This window comes from Lampetra fluviatilis, chromosome 4 (assembly GCF_964198595.1).
Source record: "Lampetra fluviatilis chromosome 4, kcLamFluv1.1, whole genome shotgun sequence".
Lineage (NCBI taxonomy): Eukaryota > Metazoa > Chordata > Hyperoartia > Petromyzontiformes > Petromyzontidae > Lampetra > Lampetra fluviatilis.
Window position 1 is genome coordinate 28,890,219 of NC_136278.1, and position 16,686 is coordinate 28,906,904.

Genomic DNA, 16,686 nt, shown 5'->3' on the forward strand with positions numbered 1-16,686 from the left:
TCATATCCATAGCAAACCGATGAATTCGCTTGGCACAAATATCTCATTTGACCTGTCATGGAAATGGCTGTGTTACTATTCTCGCAAAGCAGGCATCAAGAAGCTTGTTTTTCTAAATCTTCCGTGCCAGAGCCCGATTGAATTCTAAGCAACGATTCCCACTGCTGTACAAAGCACGATTTCTTATTTCATGAATATCCGAATAAAGATGCAACGTTGAGTCAACGGTTCAAACCACATGCCAACGTTGGCTCAACGCCGAGTTGGTCATTGTAACGGGCATGGGTAAAATGAGCTCTAGGAAACGTCTGAAGGACTGAACAGAGAGAAGGCTGCTAAGTAGGGGGGGGGGGGTGGGGGGCTAGAGATTCATCTTGGGGGGAAAACGAGCCGTCGCTGAGGATAGCGAAATGATCACTGGAGGGATGACAATGGCAGGAAGACAGCGAACAGGGTGCCAGTTACCCCCCTCCCCACTCCGACTGTGCGCGGATTGACCAATTGTCGAAGGGGGGCAACTTGGGATGTCAACGGTGGGAATGGTGAGTCGACCAGAGTGCAGGGGTGGAGCGCTGTTTGGGAAAATAAAAATAAAATAACAATTTGACGATGAAAAAAGGAACGTCGCAACATGTCAGAAGAATCACGGTTTAAAGTTATATTTTAAACCGCATTTAAAATGTATAGTGTCGCTCCCACGGGTTTCACCGATAGTTGCTTACGTTTCTATTTTTGGTCTTATCTTTCGTGTTATTCTGATTGTATCTTCTCTGGTGTGTCAGTGTTTTATAATTACGGAAATAATTAAATAAACGGTGTTTATACCTCTGATGTACAGCGCTTTGATGAGATTACCAATGTGAAAAGCGCTTTATAGAACCGAGTTTATTCTTAATGCCACCATCATTGTTAAAACACTGCAACATTGCTGCTCAAGCCACGACGCGGTTTTTGGGGAACGAGCAGCCTGAATAAAGAAAACCTAAACAGAACGCAGCGAAACGCGCAAAGGGACGCGCAAAGGGTGCGCGTTTAGCCCAGACAAGGAAGAGAGGAAAACAAGGACCAGGTCACGAATGCAAATCAAAGACGACCCATTGACTGCTAAGGGAAGTCGTTGACGCGTCACTCGCAGGGATGATGGACCGGTCGGTCGTTCGAGACTCGCGATGAAGTTGCAGCCAAAGGAGAGGGACGTTCCACTGCTGAGTCGGAGCCATTTGGGGATCAACTCGTGGCGACGTTTGGGAGATTCTACTTTCAGCAGTGGATAGATCGTGACCAATGCCGGTTCGGCGATTGGCTATTGTTGCGACCCTGCAGAGGACCCACGCACAGTTTCACTTGGAGCCACGAGGAGGCGCAAGACACAATTGGTGGGCTTTGTGTGGCCCTGCAAAGTCACTCAAGTGCGCCGCGTACACATCCAGTAGGGTACATACGCAAAGGCAATCGTTATCAATGTGTACGTGGCATTCTAAGGGTGTTCTAGAACGGCCGACAGTCTGAAGATTTGGCACAAATCGAGTCGAGAGAAAAAAACGGATAAACGAGAATACATCAGGTTGCTACGGTGTCTCGATGTTAACGACCTCGCCTGGTATACGGGAGGTCGTGGGTTCGATTCCGACCCTGACGACGCCTGCTGCAGTATATTTAGAGTTTGATTGTTCTCCCGGCGTTCGTGAGTATTTTTCTCCGGGTCCTCTGGTTTTTCCCTCCAGATTTAGAGACATGGATTTAGAATATTTGGCTGCTGTACATTTCCACGTGATAAGCCACTTCGTTGGGCTATCAATTGTTGCCAAGTCGCTTCTGAAAAAACAGCTGTTTCGCTCAGTGGGCCTTACCTGGTAAAACAAAAAAAAGATGAAAAAATAAGAAAAGGTTTTACCCGTTCTGGCTATAAACAGGTGTTAAGATGTTCAAACACCACATAAAAAAACCTTTTGCAAGGAATCAAGTCTGCATTAACCACACTTACTTGTGGTGAACATGCATACACACACGCTGTGACAATATATGGCATTATTATTCTTAGGTTTTTTCGGTAAAGTCACGTAGATAATTTTTTTTAAATAAAAGTAAAATTAATAAAAGTAATAATAATTTTAATTTTTTTAACCAAGTGACTTTACCGAAAAAACCTAAGAATATGAATCCTTGCAGTCACGAAAGCTTCAAATCTAGAATATATGGCATTGTTTTTTTAAACTGATTGGACTACACCAGGGGTCGGCAACCTACGGCTCCGGAGCCGCATGTGGCTCTTTACGGGCTGCTTCTTGACGATGAGTACGTATGTACTCAGATGCATTGCGGCTCTTGAAATACTGAATTTTGTACCGAATTGGAAAGAAATGGCTCTTCTTGTTATTTTGGTTGCCGACCCCTGGACTACACCAAGACAGCCTTCTTTACAGCCTAGTCTCACCAGCGGTGTCAGACCAGAGAACGTCAAAAGGCGACAGTACAAAGACAATACACACTGTCAGAGCATTTATTGGTCGGGGTGAGCAGTTAACAAAAAACTGTTTGCAGCTTCTTGGTTCTTTCGGTAAAGTCACGTAGAATGGAAATAATAAAATAATAAAAATAAAACATTATTAAATAATTCTCACGACGTTTCGGCCACAACGTAAGCAGCGAGAAGACAGACCTGCTCTCTTCACCTGAGGACGGCTGCTTGAGTTGTGGCCAAAACGTCGTGAGAATTATTATGTTTTATTTGTATTATTTTATTACTTCCCCTCTACGTGACTTTACCGAAAGAACCAAGAAGATGAATCCCTGCAGTCACGAAAGCTTTAAATCGAAATTTAACTGTTTGCAGTTTTACATTCGATCAACAATTTGCTTTGGATGGTGACAGTATCGAGCGGTGGAGCGTTCGCATCTCCTAGCCACCGTGGCACCCTCAGTGGTGAGGCCACTGCAAGCCTCTCTGTAGAACGAGGGCCTTCGCGATCGCCTTGCGCCACGTTCTTAATGATTGTTAATTGCTATGACTGTGGAATTATTAGTATAATTTGGGATGCACACAAATGAGGAACATTTTGATCTTAAAAAAAAAAATGTAATCGAGTTAGATTTTTGAGTATGCGAATTCAAAACCAGATTTAAAAAAATTCAAAACGCACACAAACATCAAATTTTCTCACCAATGTTTTTGTTGATATTAAATCCATGACTACCAAGATATGCATCTGGAAGTTTCGTCTACTCAGTCCAAATCTGATACCAGATTTTTTTCGGTACCTCAGTTTTCGTGGGTACTTTTTTTGGACCAGCGTGTCAACTCAAGTTAACATAAAGTGGGCAATCCCCCGCTGCATGTCAGAGTTATTGTTATTCTTGTTGTTACTAGCCTCACATATTGCACTTTTACGATAATACCACTCAACGACTTCGGCAAATGTTTCCGATATAATTTGCCTCGGGGTTTAAAGGTATTTAATTAGTTTGTTCACGTCCAAGGTGGTACAGATGTCGTGTGACCCACTATTAAATCTTGGCTTAAAGCTTTCGTGACTGCAGGAATTCATATTATTGGGTCTTTCGGTAAAGTCGCGGTTGTGTTGCGATCGAAACGTCGTAGTTTTTTGTTTGTTATTTTTTTATTATTTTATTTGAACCTATCTACGTGACTTTACCGAACGACCCAAAGAATATAGACCCACAATTAATTGACCCCTAATTTTTTCTTTTACATCTTCACGTCTGTTTTAAATCAACTTTACTTTAAAATATATATATATTACGTTTTACAGAATTGAATAGTAGGGGGGGGGTCACGAGACATCTGGACCACCGTGTACTTACAGTAGCTTAACGTGGTTGGCATGTGACCTGGTCCAAGAATGAAATGAGTGGCCCCGTGCCAATTCTTCCCACCTCCCTACCTACCCCCACCCCTCCGGCCCGTGGACCCCGATGCAGTTGCACCGCCTGCGCACCCCATAGCCGCCACCACCACACGCCACTGCTAATGCACGCTGTAGACATTCTGAGAAATCAGAAATGTCCGTCGTTGATTTACGCAATAGTAGGCGAGGTTTTGAGATATTTACATTCCCTGCCCCGCCGTCATCTGTGTGCCACTGAATATTTGACTGTTTAAAACGCGACTTCATAATAACAGCGACTCGCCCGACCGGTTGTGGCGTTTTGCCGCGATTCGATCACAACCGCGGCGCCGAGTTACAATTGTCGCGAACGTAATTGCCTCCCCCCCAATGTAATCGCGCGACCCGTACGCCTATGAATGACGGCTCTCCCCCCCCCCGCACCCAATCAGCGTCATTATCCTTACACAAAACGTCGCGGGTCATTGGTAATCACGTGGCCAGACAGGAGTCTGTCTGGCCACGTTCAAACAAAATAGGGCCCAATGTCCTTGACAGGTTTGGCTGCTGCTGCTGAAATAAAAAATAAAATGCTGCTGGGTTTGAGGGTTATTATGAGAGTTGATTGACTAAATGATGTATTTCTTTAAAATGTATTTAAGAGACTTGTTATTTATAATTCAGACTTGGTATTTGTTCCGTTTTTCACGATGCGCTACGAATCTTATTCAAGATATGGACATTTCCTGTCGTCCTATCAATATTGGTTATACAAAATAAATAAAAAGATCCCCCGTATAGCCGTAACAGGTTGTTTGGGAAAGTGCTGTTAGCGAGCACCTCTGAACACGAGGGGGGTGGATGGGCCAGCACCACGCCCGGCCGCCTTTGTCTCCCTATTGGCAATGTTTACACACCGCACCGGGTGCTCATTAGCGCAGCGTAGCGCTAACCGCTGCGCCACCGCTCCCCCACTGCGCGCACACTCTTCTGACTGATGCCGCTGCCGTGAGTGGTGGTGTTTGTGGTGGTGTTGGTAGTGGTGTTGGTGGTGGTGTCGCGCGTCGGACTTGGAATCCAGAAGTCGCCCGTTCGATTTCCCAGCGCGGCAGTTGACACGGTTGAGCACGTTTCTTGAATCTCCCCGCGGCCATCGATTCTGTCCGTCTCGCAGTCGTCGATCATCGCGGTTGGCTACGTACGGTGCGAAAGAAGTTCAACATACGTACGTTGCGTGCGATCGGCAGTTCACGCGTGGTAGGGCAAAGTGTGGGTGCAACAATTTGTCCCACGATGTACCAAGCCATAGCGGAAGAGTAGGCAAAATACCCTTCACGAAAGATGGCTCTCAGAATCAAGATCAGAATGTGTATTTATACCGGAGGAATCCGATGAGCTATGAAGCTCTTCTTCACAGATGTCCAGTAGAGACGGGCCTAGCAATGGCGAGGGCAAGCAATTGCAGGGCTGCACTTTTATCCCTTTCGTGTTTTACTCTCGACTACCACGTTCCTGTTCAGTCTTACATCTGTGAGAGACACAAAAAAACCCAAAACCAGCCCATGTACAACGTGATAGGGATCTAAACTGTGTTGTTGGCAAGTCCTGCTCACATTCCCAGCTTTGATGCGAGCGAGGGTGGTTGACAGATAAGAGCGCTGTATACGTGCGTTCGGGCTCACTTCCCCGAGGTCGCGACCCAGACTATATTTAAAATAACAGCGCGTACAGGTCCGTGTCCCGGTGTGCTAGTTCATTATTCACACTCAGCGTCATCCTCCTCGCCACCGCCGCCGCCGCCATCACCATTATCGTCGTTGTTATCATCATCATAATCATCGTCGTTGTTATCATCATCATCATCCTCATAATCATCGTTGTTGTTGTCGTCATCATCATCATCATCGTCTTCATCCTCATAATCATCGTTGTTGTCGTCATCATTATTGTCATCATAATCATCATCGTCGTCGTCATCATCCTCACAATCATCGTCGCTGTTATCATCATCACCACCCGTGCCGGCTCAAGACAGAGAACCACCAGAACACGATCTGCCTCGGGGTCACCTTGGGGGGGGGGGGGGGGGTTTCAATGCCCGCATGCGCGACGCTGCCCTAAAGAAGTCGTTCCGCGTCTCTCTGTGGCTACCGGCGAAGTACAACGGAGTCAGAGTTCACACGCCGTGGATGATATCGTGAATGTGCTGTCGTGTTGGTGAGGGTGTGTGGTGCGTGTGTCTCTTGTCGAAGACAGCGGTAGTGTAATGGTTAGCGCTACGCTGAACGACGAACGTGGCGACCAGAGTTCGATTCCCGCTCACGGCAAACACCAAGTGATGATCATCTGAACCGGTCCTGGGCCTCCCCTAGGTCGACTCAGCCTCAAACGAGCACCTGCTGCGCTGTGTAAATATCGCCACTAGGGAGACAAAGGCGGTCAGGGGTGGTGCTGGCCACCCACCCCCTCGTGTGCCGTGCCGGCCTTTATAGGTGCTCGCTAACAGCACTTGCCCCTCCAGTCTGTTGAGGCTATACGGGGATCTTTGTCTTTGTTATAGAACAAAGACAAAGATGGTGAACGCACTGCGTTACGAAAGCAGCGAAACCCCTTCTCACGACCAGTACGAGTGGCGAATATTTGAGCCGGTCTTGTACCCCTCAAAACCTCACCTAGGTCGACTCAGCCTTAAAAGAGTACACAGTGCGGTGCGTGACTATAAGCACTGGGGGGGGGAGCGGGGAGACAAAGGCGGCCGTGCGTGGTGTTGACAACCCACCCTCTCGTTAGACCAGAGAATGTCAAAAGGCGACAGTACAAAGGCAATGCACGCATCAGAACTTTTTTTGTTTGTTACATATGTCCAGCTCAGAACGTTACAACAACAAGCAATATAAAAACACGCTTAGAGTGCAGCGTATTGGAAACGTAAGACAATCACTCAAATAAATCTACAATTAAAACTAAACACATTAATTTTTTATCTCACCATGTTAGGCCCGCTAGGCTATTAGCTTTCTCAGAAACCATCTGGCCACCAATGATGCTTCAACGAAGTGGCTCATCACGCGGACGCGTAGAGCGGCAAAATACTCCAAGAGAAATAAATCATCTCAACAAAGCCGCAGCCTTGAGAGGCTGAAGAGTTGACCCCGTGCCTCGAGACGCGCCGGGGAGGTCACGGCTCCATTCTCGTGCCAGGTGACGGGTGGGTAACGGGGGGGGGGAGGTCAAGGGTAAGTGACCCGAGCAAGCGCGGTCACTGAGGGCAACATGGTCGAGGGTGAGGACCCTTGCACACAAACCCACGTCCGCGGTTAAAGCACGAGGTGACGGCTTACGCGGCGCCGTTTGTCAGGTTTCAGGCGTCGTCTGAAACGCGCGAGTCATATTTTATTTTATTACTCTTAGGTTTTTTCGGTAAAGTCACGTAGGTAAAAAAATAAAAAATAAAAAATTACTCAAAGTAATAATAGAAATAAAATAATAAAATCACGACGTTTCGGAGGCAACACAAGTCTCCGTCATCAGGTGGGACCGTCACAGCTCACGATTTATTATTTTATTTCTATTATTACTTTGAGTAATTTTTTTTTTACCTACGTGACTTTACCGAAAAAACCTAAGAGTATGAATCCTTGCAGTCACGAAAGCTTCAAATCTAGAATTTTATTTTATTGTTAATTTGTCAATAAGCGTGTAGACCGGGTCGTCTTGAGGACAGGGTCATTTTTGTCGCTCTCTCTCTCCGATGCACAATCAGGGTTGCCAATTCTGACTGAAGCTTCTCTGGGAGATTTTAGTTATTCGTAATCAAATTTCTTAAATAAACTTTTTTTTTTAAATCTCCCCGATTGCTTTCAATAGTCACACCCCCCTCCCCCCAGACGGCATGGGTAGGCCTCCATCCAGCAGTATTATTATTATTATTTTTACTAATACAATTATTATCAATAATAGCAGCCGTGATCTTTCCACTGCTGCATGAAGTCCTCTCCAGCGCATCATACCCTCTCGCTATCTTGCGATGTAGCAATCCCCCAGGCTCCTGCACACGAACTATTTCATTGCCCCATTCTGACCTCTTCACTCTTTTGGCAGCCACTCCATCCCTAATCTCAACCACCGGCCCTTATGCCTTCCAGTGAGCCCTTCTGCTCAAGGCCACTTGCTTCGTACACATTTAATGCGGTGTGTCTAATTTGAAGCCTCTCTTTACTTGATACGGCAATCGTGCTGTGACGGTTCCACCTGAAGACGGAAGCTTGTGTTGCCTCCGAAACGTCGTGATTCATTATTTTATTTCTATTATTTCTTCTAGTATTTTTATTATTTATTATTTTTACCTACGTGACTTTACCGAAAAAACCTAAGAGTATTATTTGAAGCCGTTCCCGCAACCAAACGATCGGAAACCAGCGGCTCTTTAAGGAACTGCTTCGTGGCGTTGTCTATTAAGGACTCGCCGTCTCGAATGCATCGCGGCTCTTGACATTTTTCAGCTTTTGAAACCGAAAATGGCTCTTCTCGCTGCATGTTTGTTGAACTTTTTTCGCGGCGTACTTAAGCCAACCGCGCTAATCGGATGTGCGGGGGAAAGACAACAAACTCAACACGAAAAGCTGTTTATTTTGTTTACCGACCCCTGTCCTAAGCCACGTGGTTGTCCTGTCACTCAGTCTAGCTCGCCTGTGTTCTCGAATTGAAGATATCTGCCGGTGGGACACGGCTGGTGAACGTTATTTTACTTAGAACTTCATAAACCTGACCGTTCGTTCTAGATTTGAAGCTTTCGTGACTGCAAGGATTCATACTCTCAGTTTTTTCGGTAAAGTCACGTAGGTAAAAAAAATGAAATTAAAATTTATACAAATAAAATAATAAAAATCACGACGTTTCGGAGGCAACACAAGTCTCCGTCATCAGGTGGGACCGTCACAGCCAGATTTGCTGTATCAAGTGACCGTTCGTGTCTGCGTATAACTTGCACACAAGACACCAACCAAGGAGAGAGAGAGAGTTAGAGGGAGCGGGGGGAAACTTGCACTCGCTTACAAGCTCCCGAAACAAACAGCAAACAACGACAAAGGCGGGGAGGGGGGATCAGCGGGGCTCTATCTGCAAGTTGCACGACGGAGGGAGACGGGACCACGAGTGACGTGCCCTAACGGACGACGTTATAGACGTTTCCATTCGGCCGCTTGGGTTCGGGTCAAGTGATAGAGCACAACTGAGAAGGCACACGACGCTCGCGAACACGTTCGATTGCCGTCGTTCCACACGAATTGCCTCCGTTCCCCGCCTCTCTCCCCACCCCCCCGTCTCAGCACTTCTTGTGTTGTTTTTAAAACATCTCACTTTGACGCTGAAAGGATGGGCCTGACCGCGTGGTGTTGTATGACACGAAACAAAGTAGTGGCGTTATTTAATCCGAGACGATGCATATTTGGGGGGCGTTTAAAGTCCATTTTACAAACCGACGGAATGGACGGACGGTGTCAGTTTCGCGACACAGTCGTTTTCACGTCGGTCACGATCTGTTAAGTAATAAATAAGTAAAGGCACTCGCATGTCGGTCATTTATCAGCCCATTCCTGGACCAAGGCCGAAGGCCTGGAGTGAGTTGATGGAGGCTGTTGGTTGACGTCCACGCTCTCAGCGCGCTGGGCATTCAGCGCCGAGTTTGGTGACGGACAGGGCCCAAGAGCGGTTCAGAACTCACACGCCAATGAAGGTGCCCGTGGCCGGGTATGATACTCGGGGCAGGAGCGTAACGAGTGTGGGGGCAGGGGATGCCTTTGCCAAGTGCCGGATTAAGCTAGTGCGGGGCCTATAGCATTTGTTATAAAGGGGCCCTAATATATATACATATTAAAATATACTTTTTTTTACTTGCAAAGTAAAGTAATTGCATTTTTTCATTTGCTATACAGCCAGATAATACGACAAATCGCTAACCTTAAACATCCAGTCGTTCATAAAAGTTGAAGGCGGTATAGTACTATAGTAATAGAGCAAGTGCAGAATCACTGAATCGGAATTTATAGCTTGAAAGCATTTAGCGCGGGGCCCTTGAAAGTGCGGGGCCCGTAGCTACTACATATGTAGCTACTACATGTGTAGCTACTACACGTGTAGCTACTACACGTGTAGCTACTACACGTGTAGCTACTACACGTGTAGCTACTACATGTGTAGCTACTACATATATACTTGTGATACTAGGATAATAATCAGCCACTGCCTTTGCCACCTATCCCCCAGCCCCCAGCGACCAGAGCTAGAGTTTGGGCCCCTCTTGACAACGACCAGAAGATATGTTTTTCAACAACAGTGTAAAAGAACAAAACACGTATTTAAAACGCCGTTTAGATTTATTTTAGTTAAATGCAAAATGCTTTCATTTACGTTCCACGTTTTGTTTTAATTCCATTTGAGCAGTAACGTAATGTCGCAAAGAGGCACGACGGATCTGGAGTGTCTGCATTGCATTTTGCGAAGACGGAGCACCCCCATACACCGTGAGCGTAACGACGATTGCGTTCAGGCATAGAAGAGCCGTAGATATTGAACAGCCTCGAGGTTGGACCGTACGAGACAAATCAAATATTGGGGCTCCGCCTGACCGATCGCTGACAATGTAGTCGCCACGCCACTGAATCAGGGAGTCGAGTTCATAACGAAGCGCGCTGTGCACTTGCGCGCCAAACCCATAGGATCTGTAGCTGATTGTTCATCGTATACAATATGCTGCGTGACACGCATCTGTGTTGAGCAAATACGTTCTCGTGGTGGGTGGAGATACGCATTTCTAGAACTGCCCCAAGTCTCCCCAATTCACCAACTGCGCACACTGGCCAGCTCCGTGAAGAAAGAAGCATGGTCAAGCAACCCACGTGGTCGACGCAGCATGTGGATGCCTTCATTCAGCAATTAATTGCGTATGATGATGATGATGATGATTATTAAGAGATCGTTGAAACCAATAAGCCAGGGGAGGGCACCTGCAAGCTGATCAGAGACAGATTTTGCCGTGCTGATGAGTCCCAATGAGGACAAAAATAGACTCTGTGCATCACAGCCTCTGCCCGCTTCCTACTCATCACCACAAAGTCTCGACCTTACAGACCCCCTCCACCCCCCAACCCCCGCCCGAAGCACCCCGCATGCCCCCACCGGTAGGGCCGACCTCTCCGCCTCCCACCCCACCCGTGCCCCCCCCCCCCCGCGAAACCTCTCGTGCTCCCCGCTCCGCGCTCGGCACGTGGGGGTAGGGGAACGTGGGGGGAGGGGGTGGCACGGGTGGGGGGCACGGGTGGGGGGGGCACTGGTGGGGAGGGGACCGGGGGGTGCTCGGGGTCTCGGCACGACGGGGTGGGGGCATGTGGGGGTCACGGGTGGAGGGGGGCACGGGTGGGGGGGGCACGGGTGGGGGCCATGGGTGTGGGCGCTACAGAGGGGGCGGCTTGGGGTGGGGAGTGTGATGGGGGGGGGAGCCTTTATGGTAAATTTTCACAAATTTTCCGTAATTCGTCGGCCGGGTCAATTTGCGGTAGTTGGCAATACTTTGGGGGTAAACCTGTGGTAGTTTTTGTGATACATTTAAGGGAGTTGGCGCTACTTTTGCGGTGATTGTTAGAACCCCTGGTGCCAGTGAGCCGGTCACATTCGCTCACACACACACACACCTGTATATATAAATGTATGTTTTTATGGTGACCTCAGACTAGAGGCCCACAGTGCGCGTCTTCAGGAACTGCTCTGATGCTTTGTGCATAATGCTCAGGTGCTCTGTGCTTTTTGGACGCGTATTTTTAATATAATGGGCAACGTTGTTCCCGTACTAAAACATATCGTAGACAAAGTAGGCAAATTATATATATAAAGGTCTGAGCATAAAGATAAATATAGATTGCGCGATGATTTAGTGTTTTTTGTTTAGTATTGCGATATAGAATCCGAAAAGTATGAACACGTTGGTGCCAATTGTTAGCATCCAAAAAATATTAATGTGATGTTCATTTTTTCGTGTTAGATCCCATGGTTCATACAAATTGCATCTCACAATCATCGAGGAACCACGGACACGACCTGGGAGGCCGCTAGACACTAAGCCGGTGCCAACAATCCGCTCTGCAGTTCTCTAGGCCGTATATTAAGATGTGTTCATCCAATTGGTATTTATATATGTGCGGAAGGAAACCAGAGCACCCGGAGAAAATTCACACGTGCGAGGGGGCTACACTCTATCCCAGGGGGGTCGGCAACCAAAATAATAATGAGAGCAAACTTTTGTTGTTGTTCGAATTCGGAATAAAACGGCCCCTCTAGACTCTCTGGTTCAGCCCTTCAAGAGCCGCCATGCGGATCTTGAAGCCGCAATTCGCTGGCCCCTACACTGTGCCGTACAGAAGGGACCGATGAAATATAAATAAATACTCACGGTATTTATTTATATTTTTTTGTCATTTGTCCGATCCACCAACCCTCGCTGCCTCCACGCACCATGCTGGATTACAGGCCACGTTCCATAAGCCACAGCTTGCGGCTTTACATCTGTAATGACAGTAGAGTCTGCATGCAGTGTGAGTGGACTAGTGGCCACGGGAGGTAATGACAGGGGAGTCAGCCTGCAGTGCGAATGCACTAGTGGTTGCGGGAGGTAATGACAGGGGAGTCAGCCTGGAGGGCGAATGCACTAGTGGTCACGGGAGGTAATGACAGGGGAGTCAGTTGTGAGTACGAAGGGACAAGTGGCCACGGGAGGTAATGACAGGGGAGTCAGCTGTGAGTACGAAGGGACTGGTGGCTACGGGAATGTTCAAGAAGGGAGCGTGGTCAGGTGACGGAAGAGGCTGGTGGAGTCTGCCGTTGGAGCGAGCGTCCAGAGTCAGCGAGAAGGTTCGGGAAGTCGGCGTGGACCTCGGTCAGTTGTTGCAGTGGGGGTCTCCACCTGATGTCAAGTGAACGTGCCTTCCATGAAGTGCCATCTCGAGAGGAGTGTGTTCAGTCGTCATTACACATCGATAAACCCCACACTCGAGGCCATTGCCTTGACCCGTCCCGGATCAACGCAAGGGAGGCCTGGCTAAACGAACCGCACATGAGTCAAACCGGTGGCACAGCTGTACACAATCTGCGGGCTATGTTGTTGGGCGCGTTGTGTTAGTACGTGCTGCATGTTGAACGTCTTTCACGCCGTACGTAGCCAATCGCGAGTGCATGTGCGCGTGGGCTTAGTTTGTTTGTTTATTAACTATTTAAATATTAACAAACTAGTTATATTGTACCAGGTAAGGCCCACTGAGCTATGTAACTCTTTTTTTTTGTCAGAAGCGATCTGGCCACAGACGAGACGCTCAACGAAGTGGGCTTATCGTGTGGACATGTATAGCAGTCAAATACTCTAAACGTGTGTTGATAAATGTGGAGGGAAAATACCCGAAGCACTCGGAAAAAAATCCACGCGACCACGGGAAGAGAGAGAGAAAGGGACACGCAAACTCCAAATATATACAGCAGCAGGCATCGTCAGGGTCGGGATGGAACCCACGACCTCCTATATACCAGGCGAGGTAGTTAACATCTATCCACCGTGATGATGATGAAAGAGACACGCAAACTCCAAATATACAGCAGCAGCCATCGTCAGGGTCGGGATGGAACCCACGACCTCCTGTATACCAGGCGAGGTAGTTAACATTCAGTGTTTTTTTTATTATCCAGCTTGACCAGGATTGGGTCAAACTTAGCCGACTGGGTCTGTCGGGGCTGTGCAGCGGTGGCGCAGTTGGTCAGTTTGCGTCCACGCCTGAGCAATCAGTCGCGAGCAACTCGGTTGCATGCAACTGAATGTCTCACACGTGGACTTCTCCGCAAGCCGGTGTGCTCGCGCAGAAGTCTGCTTCTAAGCGCTTTGGAGTGGCGTGCTTCATTCATCGTGATCGTTGGAATCCGGTTTAAATTCCCTGTTGCGCAACCATTCACTGAGATGTGGACAAAGCGAGTTGCTGGCGATTAAGTCGCGCGATGCACGAGAATTTATTTGTCGCCAAGTTCCATTCGCTATGAATGTATATCTCGGTTTGATCGCGTCTCATGGAAACGTTAACACCGCGCCTGTAACAAGCACCGATATGTCAATAGACACGCACACGGTTAGCGTTCTGGCTGCCGTACGCACGCGCGGCTGGATTTGAGTTCTATTCCCGGTCGCGGCTAATGTCAGTTGACGAGTTATATCCGAACCGCTTCAGGGTCCGACCCAGCCGGTTCGCAGTGAGCAGCATCTCGCGTGAACTCACAACCGAGCTACGACTCCAGTCAAGATTTCGTTTTTCTCGCTCTCGAGATCAGGCCACGCTCTCTAACAACAACGACCAACAACCAAACAAATGAAACTTGCAATTTAGAGAAAATAAATCTTGCCCAATTTATTGTTTTGGTTCGGGTGAATCGTTTAACATTGTTTGCTATATTTGGTTTGTCGAGTTATTCGCGGAACGGGCGATACGAATAATGATGATAAAACCAGAATAAATCAAAACACCTTTCAATAAATCAATCGCGCCGCGATTGTACCGCGGAGAGCGGCGGGAGAATCAATCCCCGGTGCGGCATGGGGGTCATTTGGTGCCATTGTCGGAACCGGATGAAGGAGGCACGAGACGCGCTCGTACACCACGCACACGGGACAGAGCGAGCGAGTCGTGAAGATAAACGAGCGATCAGATTTCAAAGTCAAGCTCAAGGACGCTGCCGGCCAACAGCCAGCAACAACAACCGATGCCACCACTTCCGTTTCGCTACACACGGCTGCAGGGTTTAAGCTCCCCCCACTCACCTTCTTACCCCACCCACCTTTCCCCCCCCCCACCCACCTTTCCCCCCCCCCACCCACCTTTCCCCCCCCACCCACCTTTCCCCCCCCACCCACCTTTCCCCCCCCCACCCACCTTTCCCCCCCCCACCCACCTTCCCCCCCCCCACCCACCTTTCCCCCCCCTACCCACCTTTCCCCCCCCACCCACCTTTCCCTCCCCCACCCACCTTTCCCCCCCCCACCTTTCCCTCCCCCACCCACCTTTCCCCCCACCCACCTTTCCCCCCACCCACCTTTCCCCCCCCCACCCACCTTTCCCCCCCCCCACCACCTTTCCCCCCCCCACCCACCTTTCCCCCCCCCCACCCACCTTTCCCCCCCCCCCACCTTTCCCCCCCCACCCACCTTTCCCCCCACCCACCTTTCCCCCCCCCACCCACCTTTCCCCCCCCCCACCTTTCCCCCCCCACCCACCTTTCCCCCCCCCACCCACCTTTCCCCCCACCCACCTTTCCCCCCCCCACCCACCTTTCCCCCCCCCACCTTTCCCCCCCCACCCACCTTTCCCCCCTCACCCACCTTTCCCCCCCACCCACCTTTCCCCCCCCCACCCACCTTTCCCCCCCACCCACCTTTCCCCCCCCCACCCACCTTTCCCCCCCACCCACCTTTCCCCCCCCCTCCCACCTTTCCCCCCACCCACCGTTTCCCCCCCCACCCACCTTTCCCCCCCGCACCCACCTTTCCCCCCCGCACCCACCTTTCCCCCCCACCTTCCCCCTCCCCCCCACCTTCCCCCTCCCCCCCACCTTCCCCCTCCACCCCACCTTCGCCTCCCCACCCTCCTTTCCCACCCACCTTCCCCTCCCCCCCTTTCCCCCCCACCCACCCACATTTTCCCCCACACCGACCTTTCCTCCCCCACCCACCCACCTTCCCTCCCCCCACCCACCGTCCCCCCCCCATCTTTATCCCCCACCCACCTTCCCCCACCCCCCACCTTCCCCCCCCACCCCCTTACCCCCGCAACCACCTTCCTCCCCACCCTCCTTTCCCACCCACCTTCCCCTCCCCCCCTTTCCCCCCCCCCACCCACCCACATTTCCCCCCACACCAACCTTTCCCCCCCCACCCACCTTCCCTCCCCCCCACCGTCCACCCCACCCACCTTTCCCCCCACCCACCTTTCCCCCCCCCACCTTTCCCCCACCCCACCCACCTTTTCCCCCACCCACCTTTCCCCCCCCCCCCACGTGCGTCCGTGTCCCGCGGGAGATGAGAGTGGCACCGCGGGGCTCGAGATGAGATTGGCGACGCGTTCACCGCGTTCTCTGCATCGCGAGACGCTCCGGCAAGTCAGACGCCACGCCAGACGTGCGTGCCAAGTGTCAATCGGGTCACGGAAAAGAAGCGGTCACGCGCGCGCGTGCGCCCACGAATTGTAAGACGTGCACTCCAACTTTTATTTTGAAAATCAAGTCGGGGGGGGGGGGGGGGGGGGCGTTTTGTAATCCGGAAAATTCGGCACACGACACGGTAGCAGACGGGTTCGTTTTTGTCTTTTTTTTTTACCGATTTCGGAACTCATGTGACGACTCGCGTCGGATAAACATTGCTCTCAACGAATCATGCGCATGCACAACAAAAGACACAATGTCAGCGAGGTTTTAATGCGAATAAAATTAGCGCGCATTCCTCGTTGAGCAGTCCGTTGATGGGCGAAGGCCTCCCCACGCCGGATCAGTCGCGTGCCTCCCTCTCTAAGGACGGGTTCGTGGCATTGTTCGCATCGCATTGCGGCCCTTGAAATATCGAAGCGGGTTTTTTTATTTTTTAAACCGAATTCGAACTCGGGTCGACGGGTTCGTGCCAACCGCTACACTCCTCGTGTCGGGCAACCTCAACACGTAAGGGGCCGTCCATAAATGACGTCACGCGATTTTGGACGATTTTTGACCCCCCCCGCCCTCGTCACACGGCGTCACAAAAAGTCAGACCCCCCCCCCTCAAATATGACGT